The 13,099-nt window shown below is 44.3% G+C and overlaps 1 protein-coding gene across 5 annotated transcripts in view; it reads left to right on the top strand.

The window, feature by feature from the left end:
- TTYH3 (tweety family member 3) overlaps positions 1 to 13,099 on the top strand; it is a 105,864-nt gene that overhangs the window by 46,418 nt on the left and 46,347 nt on the right. The gene's annotated exons all lie outside the window — the stretch shown is intronic.

The raw sequence follows: 13,099 nt of genomic DNA, 5'->3' as shown, positions 1-13,099 counted from the left end.
TCATTCCCATTTTTGTCTTTGCGCCCCTGGCTGACCTCAGCGAAGGTCAGCCAGGAGCACCCATGACAGCAGCAGATGGTACAGAACGACTGATAAGTCATCTCATCTCATCAATTTCCAGTGGCACGGCAGATGGTACAGAATGACTGGTAACCGTCTCTGCTACCTTGCAAAGGCAAATGGATGCTGCTGTGTAGCGCTGCAGTACCACCTCTGTCAGCGGCATCCAGTACACACACACTGACAAAGGCAAAACGGGCTCCATGGTTGCCATGCTATGGCGTCTGCCAGGGCAATCCAGGGAAAAAGGGCATGAAGTGATTGTCTGCCGTTACTTTCATGGAGGAAGGCTTGAGTGACGACATTTACCCAGAATCAGCTGCAACACTGTTTTTTGCACCATCATGCATTGGGATCTCAACCCAGAATTCCAATGGGCGAGGGAGACTGCGGGAACTATGGGATAGCTACAGGATAGCTACCCACAGTGCAACGCTCCGGGAATCGACGCTAGCCTCGGTACATGGACGCACACCACCGAATTATTGTGCTTTAGTGTGGCTGCGTGCTCTTGACTTTATACAATCTGTTTTACAAAACCGGTTTATGTAAAATCAGAATAATCCTGTAGTGTAGATGTACCCTTAGACACTGTATATATCTGTAACAGCCTGCTACACTGTTCCTTCATGCTGGGTCACTTAAATTCCGCATAGTCTATAGACATGGGGTCTGTATTATCCTTCCTCCCCTCTCCAGTCCTCCGAGTCATAGTTTAAAATAACCTAACATCACAGAACTATTGCTTTTTCTCTTCTGTTTTCTGTTTGAAACCTGGCATCTTCCTCCAGAGCAGCTACCCTATTAAAGTCGGCCTTAAATAGCTTATTTTAAAAGAGAGGGTCAAGTGCGCTGGTTTGCAATGGATTTGTGTGTGTATTTTGTCTGTGGAAGGTCACCCATCTGTGGAAGGTCCCCCATAGCTAGCAGGCTGCACTAACTACACAGCCTCATATAAACTGTTTCAATGCTGTGAAAGTTCTCTAATCAAAGAATAGGCAGCAGTGGACCTCTAGAAAATTTAGATTTAGAAACCTAAGAAGGATTAAGATGAATTTCTTAAATGGTTCCTCACAGCAGTATTGTATGTCATGGTTTCAGAGGTAAAAGTCTTTATAGAAATGATCTAAGGACCCCATAAACCCCATTGGCACAGCATAGAGCCTCACATTCCAGGGCACATCACATGCCCATGCTTCTCTAGCCCTGGACTCTTCCTACTTCCTATCTGTCATGTGAATAAATTTGTGATGCTTCACCAGCATCTGCTCTGTGTTACTTCTGATCCCACACTGATGGTAAGAATTAGAATTCCTGGTATCAAGTCACAACTTCTTTGAACATACCCAGATGTTTACTGTGTTTTGCGAATAGTAACTGTTGCAGAGAGAAATGAACACCACCTTTTCATGGCATCCTTCTTCCGCTTGTGCAAACTTCTGAAAATAATCAATTCCAAAGTCAGCAGGGATCATTGTGGTGATCTAGTCTGATCTCCTGGCCATAGAACATCCCCAAAGTAATTCCTGGATCATATATTTTTAGAAAAACATCTGATCTTGATATAAAAATTGTAGGGATTGGGAAAGAGTCATGACTCTTTGTAAATTGTTCCAGTGGTTAATTATTCTCATTGTTTAATGTGTGCCTTATTTCCAGTCTGAATTTTCAACTTTTAGCCATTGGATTGTTATACCTTTCTGCATTAAACTGAAGAGCCTCTTGTTAAATATTTATTCCCCATGTAGATACTTAGACTGTAATGAAGTCACTCTTTAGTCCTGCCATATAAAGCATGGTTGTAGTCTGAAAAGTGGGTAAAAATAGCACTACTGTCTGGTAAATCTGCTCCCTACATGAAATTATCATCTGCTCAGTTTAGGGGCAAAATATATCTTGTTTTTTAATTCCTATTAGCCCTGCTGAACTGAGCTAGGGAAGTGAGCTGGATTCTTTTTCCCCTTTGTGCGTAAGCAACAGCATTGCTACAGCTGTGCAGAATTGTTTGAAGGCAAGGGGTGAGAGAGATCACAAAGGGTATGATTTGTTCTGTCAAAGCTTTTTAGGGGAGGCAATGGGAAAGAAGGAAGAGCCCAGCTTGACTCTTACATAATGAAGTGAGTTTGTAGGACCGGTAACTCGCATGTCCTCTCTCTGCCCCCATAAACTGAAACACCATTAATGGTGGCAAACTTCAAACCCCAAAGTGTGATAGTGTATTTTTTATTGCTCTTCAGAGTAGATCTGCACTTAAAAACAAAGCAAAAAAAACAAAACCTGCACAACCAAAACTCCTGTTGTGAAGACTACACAGTTTCCATCACTCTCTTCTATGGAAGCTTTTGTTCTTTTGTGTTCGTTACAGGATGAGATCTATTCAAACCACTTCCCTTTCAGCTTCTCTTAATAAGCCTCCAAATAGTGAGAGACTCAATGTTGAGGAATGTTTTTGTTTTAGGTGGAGAGGCCATTAGCAGAGAGAACAAGGTATATTGGAAGAACAGTCACTCATGTGCACATGCGCTAATTAGATCTGCAAGTGCATGTGTATATTTAAGACATACACTGTGAAGTGGTTTCTTTCCATAGCAGAGCTTTTCAAACACTGCATATGGTACTGAATCCTTGAAGATACTCAAAAAGCAGCCTAATTTGTATTTAAAGGGAAACAAGTTGAGCTGTATTATCTACAGCTGTCACACTTATGGAAAAATATCATCTTCACTGATGGATTTCCGTTCAGCTAATTTTCCGTGACTGGATAAAGCTTGTTTTGTTTCTGTCCCACATAGATTTGGCTGGCTGCCCTTGCTCCTTCCTTGTTCTTTTGTGTAAGGCTGTCCTCCAGTCCTTCATATTTGACTTCCAGATAGTGACCTTCACAGGCTGTTTCCATTGGGAAAAATCCATGACTTTTTCCATCTCTGCCCACTTTGGGGAGATCCCTCTCTTAAAGGCCCCATCTATGCTGGTTCTCAGTGAATAATTTAAACTGTGTTTAAACGCAGTTCCAGCTAATGTCATCTTTTCATCATTTTGGCCACAGTGGAGGAGAACACACTGCTGTGATCCTGAACTTTGGTCTTTTGCCCTCATACTGGTAAGGGTGGGGGCCCTTTATATACAGAGTTCCCTGGGAAAGGCATTCTGGGCTGACCAGAGGAGCAGGGATGACTGCAGTTATGGAGAGCTGCATCCATCCATCTCTGCTGGATGCAAGTATGCCATAGCAGAGCTCCCTTGAAGTTATGCAGTGTGGTGCATGCTCAGGTCGAAGAGGGTTTCTAAGAGAATCCTATGCTCCGTGAGGACAAAAACAGACCAAGGCTATGGCTACACTTGAAACTTCAAAGCGCGGCAGTGCTTTGAAGTGTGAGTGTGGTCGCAGCGCCAGCACTGGGAGAGAGCTCTCCCAGCGCTGTGCGTACTCCACATCCTCTACGGGTGTAGCTTGCAGTGCTGGGAGCTGTGCTTCCAGTGCTGCGACACTGATTACACTGAGGCTTTACAGCACTGTATCGTGCAGCGCTCAGAGGGGTGTTTTTTCACACCCCTGAGTGCAAAAGTTGCAGCGCTGTAAAGTGCCAGTGTAGCCATGGCCTAACTCTTTTCTAGCCTCCAGTAGCATCTGGACCATCCCTTAGGTATTCCTTATACCAAGTGCTACCACTTCCTTCAGACCTCAGCAGTGTCTGCCCTGTAATTGGGATGGCAGGTGATCTCCCTAATGACACCGTTCTGTGTGTAGTGACAGACAGCTAGCACTTCCAGAGGGGTGGCATGAACAATCCTGCATTGGCAGGAGGTGGAGTAGACTATTAAGACTCTGCATTTCACTTTGTCCCTTGCCCCATTATTCATGACATTGCTAACTGTTGTCACACTGGTAACCAGGAACACTAATGTCATGAGCCAAACCTACTTCAGTGAGTAGGTGGTAACAACTCCTACACACATGGAGATTTATTAGTTATTCACTCCTGAACTACTCTCTTCTATGTGTGGAGTGCATGGGTCTAGTAGATGCTCAGAGGAGTTTACCAAATTAAGAGGTGAAGGGCTGAATCAGTGGCTAGCTCAAAATGAAATTCTCTGTCTGTCTGTCTTGGCTTCAAATTCTGGCTTTGGTACAGAGCTAGTTCTATGAATGTGCAGACACTGGATGTGTGTGGTACCGTGCCCCCCCACCCCCCTTTTCCTCCAGTGACCCAAGGACTGGAACTGGTAGAAAGTGGGGTGCTTCTTTTTTTTAAATTCCATTTAAATGTTTAGAAAGAAGAGACTTACAGGAAGGGGGTTGGTTGGTGGAGCAGGAGAGGAATGGGATTAAGACCCTGACTCCACCCAGAAGTAACTTTTTCCTTCCTTTAAGACCGCTAGTGTTTGGATCATGTGCTTGGGTAAAAATGACTTGATACATTTCTAGTGCTTTATATGCACAACAGGCAGCTTGACACCACTGAGTCTTGCCATTGAGACATGCAGGCTTGGAATAGCAGAACTGAACTCCATAAGCAGAGCTGTGTTTGTGGGGGAAGTGTTGGCAGTGGAGCTTGCACTACCTGGCTAAAGCCTAGTGCTTTTTTGTCTGACTTGTATGGACACTAATAATTTTCTTTTAACTGGACTAACTGTACTGCTGTCCTTGTTGTGGGTCTCCCCTGAGTGTACCCCATAGATGGCAGGCCTCAGTCTCTCAACTTGCCCACCCTTACACCAAGACTTGGGTTACAGCCCCCTGTGTACAAACCCTGACTTTCAGCAGGTCCAGTTGGCATTTTAGGCCTTGTGGTTGACTTTTCCCTGGGAGTTGAGACTAGTGGTTAATAGTCAGGCACCACAAAGCTGCTTTTCACAGTGTTAATATAAACAGCAGGAATACAGCTTTTAGAGATGTGGGTTAAAGGTAACACAGAGACCTAACCAGGTGGCTCTTAGCTGCTCCTGGGCTAGATGCCTAGGCCTGCTTAGAGAGAACCTGCCTGCTCTCAGCTCCTATATCTCCCAGTCTGTGTCCGCTTGTGAACTCTTTCACTGACATCTTGGGCAATCTCCCCTACTCACCAAAATTTCCTCGTTCTCTAAAGCCTTTGAAGTTTTCTAAGGGCTTGTCTACACTTACAGCACTGCAGTGGCACAGCTGCACTACTGTAGCGCTTGGTGAAGATGCTACCTATGCTGATGGGAAAGATCTCCCATCAGTGTAGTTACTCCACCTCCCTGAGAGGTGATACCTATGTCGATGTGAATAGCCTGTCAGCATAGTGCTGTCATACTGACCTAACTCCAGGTGTAGTAAACTACAACACTCAACGGTGTGGGAAATCCAAAAGCTGAGCGATATACCAACGTAACCTTGGTCTGCGCTATCAACTTAGAGTTTAATGTTCCCTTTGATCGCTCTTCTCAGCATGTCACCTGGTCTGGGCCTGTGAAGTCTCTTTTCTCGTGGCTATAAAGGGTATTTGCATTTTTCAGGGGTGTTCTTTATCTGGGCCATTGTTTCACCTGTTCTTGGTTTCTTCTGTCCCTCTTGATCTGACTCGATAGCAAGTAACTCCTCATAAACAACCACACAGGAACCTGTACCATATTAATAAACACACTTTCCTGGTTTATCACAACTGCTTTCCAGTTTTTAGTTTGCTGGCAAACTACTTAGTGCGGAGGTTTTGGGTTTAACTTTTTAACAAAGTAGAACTCTCTGTCTAAGGAGGTAAAATTTCAAATGGAGGAACTCATTGTGGACCAGGAATAGATGTGCTAATCCATTGTGTATTTGCATTGTCACAAATGGTATAAACCTGTAGCAGTTGAGGTATGGAACTATGAACCATACACACTAGTGATGGAAGAGACCCCTTGGGTCCTCTAGGCTATCCCCTTGTCAGTGGAAGGTCCCTTTATCTTAAGTATTGCAGATAGCTGCAGGTTGTCTCCAAACCATGTTACCAATCTGGTCTGATCTGTACCATAGGGAATATGGGAAAGGGGTAGCTTCTGAAGGTGAAGGCCCATTCCCCTTACTATTTTTATCCCAAGCCTGCAGAAGTGGAATACAAACAACTGCTTTACTGATGCATCTGTTTTGTTAGATTCCTGGAAGGGAATTTGCAAAAGCCCCAGAAAGGAAATCCACTTTTTCAGCGAGAATGCTCATTTGATAAGCTGCCAGTTCTGAGCTAAGCCTCATTTAATAAAGATTTTAGTCTGTGAGGACCTGTCACTAGAAGCTGAATTTGGAGAGAGTCTTATTCTTTCCGTAGCGTGTGGAGGCTTTCAGCCATCGTTACAGAGAAACTGGATTAGAGTAACCAATTTAGAGGGACCCCTCCCCTTACAGTAAGGGAGTGTTTCCTTGCTGTAAAATGGAGATTAGAGTGTGTGGTAACAACTGAGGGAAAGAATGGGTTATACTTTAATTTTAACCCATGGGAACACCAGTATTCCGTTGCTGATTAGTATGGCTTGGGTTTGAATTTGCAGTTAGAGAAACTACCAGCTTCATGCTAAATTAATCCTTTGTATTGGGTGGCTTGGGTTCTTATTAGCTAACATTTTGTTTTGTATTGGGGGCTACTGGAATGAATTCTAGACCTTGCCCCCATTTACCTGTGGTAATTAAGGGGTCCAACCTTACCTGCATCACCCTTTGTTGCAGTCTTGGCGTTCTACAAAGATCTGGCAAGACCTCTGATTAGTCAACTTCTGGAGCCCACGTACCTTTAAGCGGCAGCAGTTTGTCTCATGTACACTGGCCAGACTGGAATACAAGCCTCCAGTGCTGATTGTATTCATTGTAAAATGGGAGCCAGAGGGGCAGGGGGAAGAGCAGTGATGGATGCTTAGTCAAACTCTAACTGCAGTCTCAGGGTTTATCTATGTGCAGACACTCAGGAAAATTAATCTGAATTAATGAAAGCTGCACACGTAAAGCAGACTAATTACAATACATTAAACCTGCTAAAGTGAATTAAGATAAACTATTGCATGGTCTGGGGAAGAGCTGGAAGGTCAGCAACTTCCTTCACATTACCAGCTTGAAGAAACTGTCAGCATTGAAAGGCGATGAGCAGTGTTTGCAGTGGATAGGAGAAATGGGACTCACTCCTGGGCTTCTTAATGAGCGAGGTGTGCTGGCCCTCTTTGTACCAGAGGCAAAGGTGGAGGAAATAGCTCTGGGGCTACTTTATATCCTCAGGATATCGAGTCTCCCGCCCCCCACGCTCCTTACTGGTATTACTCACTGGAATAAATAGATATGAGTGCTCTATTGGCAGTGGACCAGTTCGCTTCATTTGTTCTTCTGGATGAGCATCTTTCTCTTCCCACACTCCTTTAACCGCCCCGCTTTTATTTTATATCTCAAGTTGCTGTGTGTAAATCCGGAAGGAACATTAGTCATAGATTGCAGGGAAAGCTTGCTTCTGGCAAAGGCTAATTATAAAGTAAACTATAAATAGTTCAGTCCAGCAGTGATTAAACTAACTGTACTGTTGGGATCCTCTCAAACTGTAGACACTTAGTTTAAAATCCATAATTGTCCACTGGACTGAAATAGTTGAATTTTAAGCAGAAGCAATTTTTAGCTCATTGGTGGGAGATGCAACACAAGTATATTGCAGCCGAATTCTTATCACGGCACCTAGCTCAGAAAGTTTGCTCCTTGAAATCTTGTCTCTGTAGTTTAGTCTGGACCAAATGTCACTGTAGACTGGATAACATCTCACTAACAGTTGTTACACTTCATCCACTACTGTAATGCAGGTGAAGTGTTCCTGAAGTGTAAAGTAAGTGGGTGGTTTTGGTTTGGGCCTTATGAAAAGTCCAATATGCAAATCAAGTGCATCTCTCTCTTGGTCTGATGTTGAGGCCGTATAACTAGCACTATATTTTACTGGGGGTGGTGAAAATGACTGACTGGCTCACTCATGGATCAATAGGTTGTGATGAGGGAAAGTTAGCTCTTCCAGTAAGTACTTTATGCTGTTGCTTTTCAAGGATACGTGAAGGCTTTTTAGTGTCCTGCTTCAGAAGACTTTAATGAAGCTCCATTCTTTACTAAAATAGTGGTGTATCCCCCGGGAGATTATTTTAGTCTGTTTACTGGCAGCAGCTGGCTGCTGTGCCAGTGAATAGAACTGGCACCAGAAAATGGGGGAAATCCGAAGTTAATGTAACCTAATAGGACTTGAAACAAAAAATTGTGTGCCCAAAACCAGCCTTCCAGACCTCTTCCTGCTGTCTGCAGCAGCAGTCTTTGAACAAGTTTTGGTTGCTCAGTAAAAGTGTGGTATTTTTAAGCAAATAAAATCCTGCCCTATACTGTTGTAAAATCAAAAGTGGGGAACCCATAGCTGCAAAATAAATGTAAGTGTTAACCCTTACACCTGCGTCATCCTACCCCCTGCTACAAAACCTTTCAGAGGGAAGGATCTCTTGATTTCAATATACTCTGTCTATCCCTAAAACGAGCACTGGACTGGCTTTGATGGACTAGATGTGGAGCTCTTCTCTTCCAGGCCACAAGTTTAAGTTCTGATTTGAGGAGTAGTGACTGAAAGTTATCATGTTGAAGCTGTTTAGTGGCCCAGGTGAGGACTTCTCAAGCTCTCTTACAGGTAGGATCATCGTACTTTCTGTCCTATTACCTTGTAGACCTCTTGTTCATATGCTATTACACAAATCACTTCCCCTCCCATGCATGATGGTCAGATGTCTTTGCGGCTGTCCTAATAGCAACTTCTCCATGTAAGAAGTTGCTGTTAAAGTATTTTGTGTAGCAGCTAGAAAAAAGGAGAACCAAAACCACTTGACCAGCTATCTCTGTCTCTCTCATGGATCACAGTTGGGGAACTGCTGGCCTCAGAACAATGAGTTGCTGGTTTCGGCTCTTTCCAAAGGATAAGAGTGCACATCAATAAAACCAGTTGCTCTTGGCACTAATTTTCCCCCCCCCCCCCCCCCCCCATTGATGTGATCTTAGTAGAGGTCAAGTGCAGCATTCTGGAAACTAAACTACCCTCTCCCTTCACAGTAATGGTCCCTTCAACTAGGAATAAAGCACATGGTAGGGTCATGTGGATGATCTTGCAAGTGCCCAGATAGTGCTAGCCATCCACTGAATGAATGGTGGCAATCTGTTGCCCTTGGTGCCCTCTCTTGCTCTGGGACTTCTCCCTTTCTTGGCATTGGGATCTGGATACTTGTTGCTCCTGTTTATTTTGTTAATAGTACTCTCGACACCAGGAATCTGTCTCACCTGTCCTAGAGTCAGGCAAGTCTTTAAATAGCACAAAGCCTATGGTTCTGTCCGCTCCAGCCTCAAAGGATGGCAGTTCCAGAGTATTGAATCTCTCTGAAACCAGTTTCATTTGGTTGTTTCTATCCTAGCAGTGCTGCACAATCACTGCTTCCGTATGCACTGCTGCTGTTTTTATTTTGAAAGATTGCTGCTATAGTGTAGCTACATCTGCCAGTCTGTCTGATACTACTTGGATTTACGCTCGCATTCAAGGACTGCTCAATTTTTGGCTTCTGCCAGAAGTGTCACTACAGTGTTAAAATGTTGCCCCTTCAGGCTGTCTCCAGATAAATATGGATCCTGCATCATTTACGATAATGGTTCTGATAGCTTGAGGAATCTGTGCTCTCTACGGTGAAAAACCAAGTGCATAATTTTAAATTTACTCAGAAGAATGTGGCCTTGAATAAGAGAGTCACTTTATCCTGCAACACTATAAATCTGGGACTAAGGATTTTATCTAGTTTAATCCTGGCAAGCAAACACTGACTTGTCTTGAGTTGAAGCTAGTCTTTCACTGCAGGGCTGCCCGGGGGGAAGTGGGGCAATTTTCCCCGCAAGAATATAGTATTCTATAGTATTGCAACTTTTTTTATGGAAGGGGCCCCCAAAGTTGCTTTGTCCCAGACCCCCAAATCCTTTGGGGAGCCCTGTTTCACTGCCATCCTGTCTCTGGGTCCTAAATTGTTTTGTTGGAAGGATTAGCAACTCCAGTCTTACATGATTTTATTTTTTTTATGGTGTATATCCATTAGCTGAGAACAAACACTTTTTTTCTCTCTGACATGAACACACAGAACCTTGGCATGCTCCCAGGCCCATTCAGCTGAATATTTACAGTGAAACAAATTAAAACTTCACTTCACAGTCCTGACTCTCTTTTGATTGGTTCTTGTCGCATCCAATCTTTGTTATGGGGGAGAATGTCATCTCTTCATGCTGAGCTGCAGCATGAAACCTTCACCGCTGAAGAAAGACTATGGTGTGTTAGGAAAGGGGTGGATTATTAGTGAGGCTCCTGTTTTGGGCAGTAATGCTTCTCTGAGCATATCCATTGAAGGGTGAATTTTTTTGTTTTCTTGTGCAGTTTGCCTGGGACTGTATCTTTTAGGTGTTGTAAAGGAATCTCAGTATGGCAGGTGCATTTAGTTGAGTACTGTATGCTGGAAATGGCAGGCCTTGGGAAGTGGGAATACAGTTGTCCTTTTGAAGACCCCTCTCTGTTCAGAAACTCTTAACAGTGCACCCACCATGTGGTATGATCTAGTGAAGGGAATAGAACTCTCCCTTCTGTCCTCTCCACCCTATTTTGTTAGATTCAGCTGTGTGTGTGATTCTTGGTATGTTCTATATACCTTTCTGTGCTGTCTTGTTAGGTATGCATTAATGACCTGTAGTTATTTTTCTTCTGGCAAAAGCTGTGGATTTATTGTTAAAGCCCTTGATTATACTATGCTGCCGTGTGGGCTACTTGCAATCCAACAGGCAGGCTGTAAACTGACGCAAATCTCATGATGTATGGTTGACAAGTACCAAGTTGTGCCAACACTGACACAAGCTTGATTGGAAGTACAGTGAACTGTGCAGCTTGCAAGACTTCCCAGGACACTAATGCAGCTGGGGGTAGCTATAAAACAAAGGGGGTGGGAAGGAAAATACAAATCTATAAATCTTCCCTGAAGTTACCTTGGCATTTCGTCCATGGTATAACATCCCTTGGTTAAATCCACATTTCATGTAACTGCAGCATTCCTCAGCTCAGTTGTCTGACCAGGTAGGAGTTGTAGGTGGATGGGTGGTTGTTGTGTTTTTTTCTAAATAGAAAACAACCACAAATCTCTTTTTGTAATAAAGTGTGGGATTGTAGTGAGAGAGGAGGGGAGGGGGGAGAGAGAGTGATTTAAAAATCCTTTGTTTTGCCCATGCTGGTACAGATCTGTATCTAAACTGCAGTCTACTAGGACTATTGGGTCAGCACTAAATCCTTGGGCTCCATTCCAGATATTAAAACCATTCCTAAATTTTATTTGCTTTCTGGTTAGAATTTGGATGTTGGCGACTATATTAAATGCAATCAGCTGAAGAATCTTTTATTATATTAATGTGGAAAAGTGTGGATTTGATGTTAGAATGTTCTGAATGGAGCATTTGTTTTTTGTTACTGAATCTAGTTTCACTGAGATTCTGGTGAGAAATTTGGAGTTAACACTGCACTCGTGTTTCTGATTGGGTATTGTTGAAGGATACACAGACGTGAACAGAGGCAGACACATAAACTAGCTCTGATTTGTGAGCATTTCGAATGTATTGTGTATATTCCCATCTCCATTGCTATTATCTAGATAATTGTTTTTTGTCTCTGTACAGAATGTGGGACCATACAGGCCCAGCTTAAGCCTCCAGGATACTGCTGCACTGAGGATTGATTTTTAACAGCAGACACTCTCAAGTGTGGATAATAAATTCCACCCTCTGTTTCAAACCCACTCCTGCACTTGGATTTCTAGTCTTAGTGTTGCTCTACCACAGGGGTCGGCCACCTGCGACACGCAAGCCAATTTTGAGCAGCATGCAGCTGCCTGCCGCAGTCCCGGCCCCCAGCCTAACTCAGCCCTCCTGCCCACTGCTCTCCCCTGCGGGGACAGGAGGCAGAAGCTTGGTCCTGCGGCAGCCACGCTTCCCCCCTCCCCCACTTCTTCCCCCAGGGTGGTGCTTTCCTGCCCTGCCCCCTCTCCTTCCCTGCGCCAATCAGCTGATGGCCGTAGCAAGGGGGAGGGGGAAGAGCAGCAGCATGCGCACAGCTCCGTAGAGGATGCAGAGGGAGTTAGGGACGGAGCTTTGGGGAGGAGGGTGGAACAGGGCATATCCCTTCTGGCCCCCTGCCTGGGAGCACCCTACGAGCTGAGCACCCCAGCCCTCTGCCCTGACCCCCCCACACACACTCTCTCTCTCTCTCAGCCTTCTATCCTGCACCCCCATTCCTCCAGCCCTGAACCCCCCACCCCAACACACACTCAGCCTTCTGCCCTGAACCCCCTCCCCCAGCCCTATTCACTGAACCCCCACCCCTTCCGGTCTGGGGTCCCAGTCACAGGCCCTGATCAGCCCGCTGCTGGCCTAGGTGAACAGAACCCCAGGCTGGCAGTGAGCTGAGCAGGCTGGCGGCGTAAGATCAGCATTTTAATTTAATTTTAAATGATGCTTCTTAAACATTTTGAAAACCATGTTTACTTTTACATACAATAGTTTAGTTATATAGTATAGACTTATAGAAAGACCTTCTAAAAAGTTAAAATGTATTACCAGCATGCGAAACCTTAAAATAGAGTGAATAAATGAAGACTCGGCGCACAACTTCTGAAAGATTGCTGACCTCTGCTCTACCATTCATTTTGGAGGGAATATTTTATTTGTGAAGATTGAGACCTGCAGAAATGGAAACAAACTCTTATACTTGTAGCTGTACAGTTCGACCAGCTGCCCCAGTACTGATATCTGCTCTGGATTAAAGGCCAAATCTTGACTCATTCATGTGACTTGCAGACTCAGGAGGTCAATAGTACATTCATTATTTGTGACTTATATTCACAAGTGGATGTGTGGAGTATCTGTTTAATGAATCAGCTTAGTTTAATAAAGTCTTGTGTCCAGGAGAGGAGTCTGACCCATTCCATGAGTGCAAAATCCCTGGGACTCAGATCTGTGTCTGCCATGTGTTTATGCTATAGAGGTGCC

The sequence above is a fragment of the Gopherus evgoodei genome, chromosome 10 (genome assembly GCF_007399415.2).
Source record: "Gopherus evgoodei ecotype Sinaloan lineage chromosome 10, rGopEvg1_v1.p, whole genome shotgun sequence".
Classification (NCBI taxonomy): Eukaryota; Metazoa; Chordata; order Testudines; family Testudinidae; genus Gopherus; species Gopherus evgoodei.
This window is presented reverse-complemented; position numbering and strand designations above follow the sequence as displayed.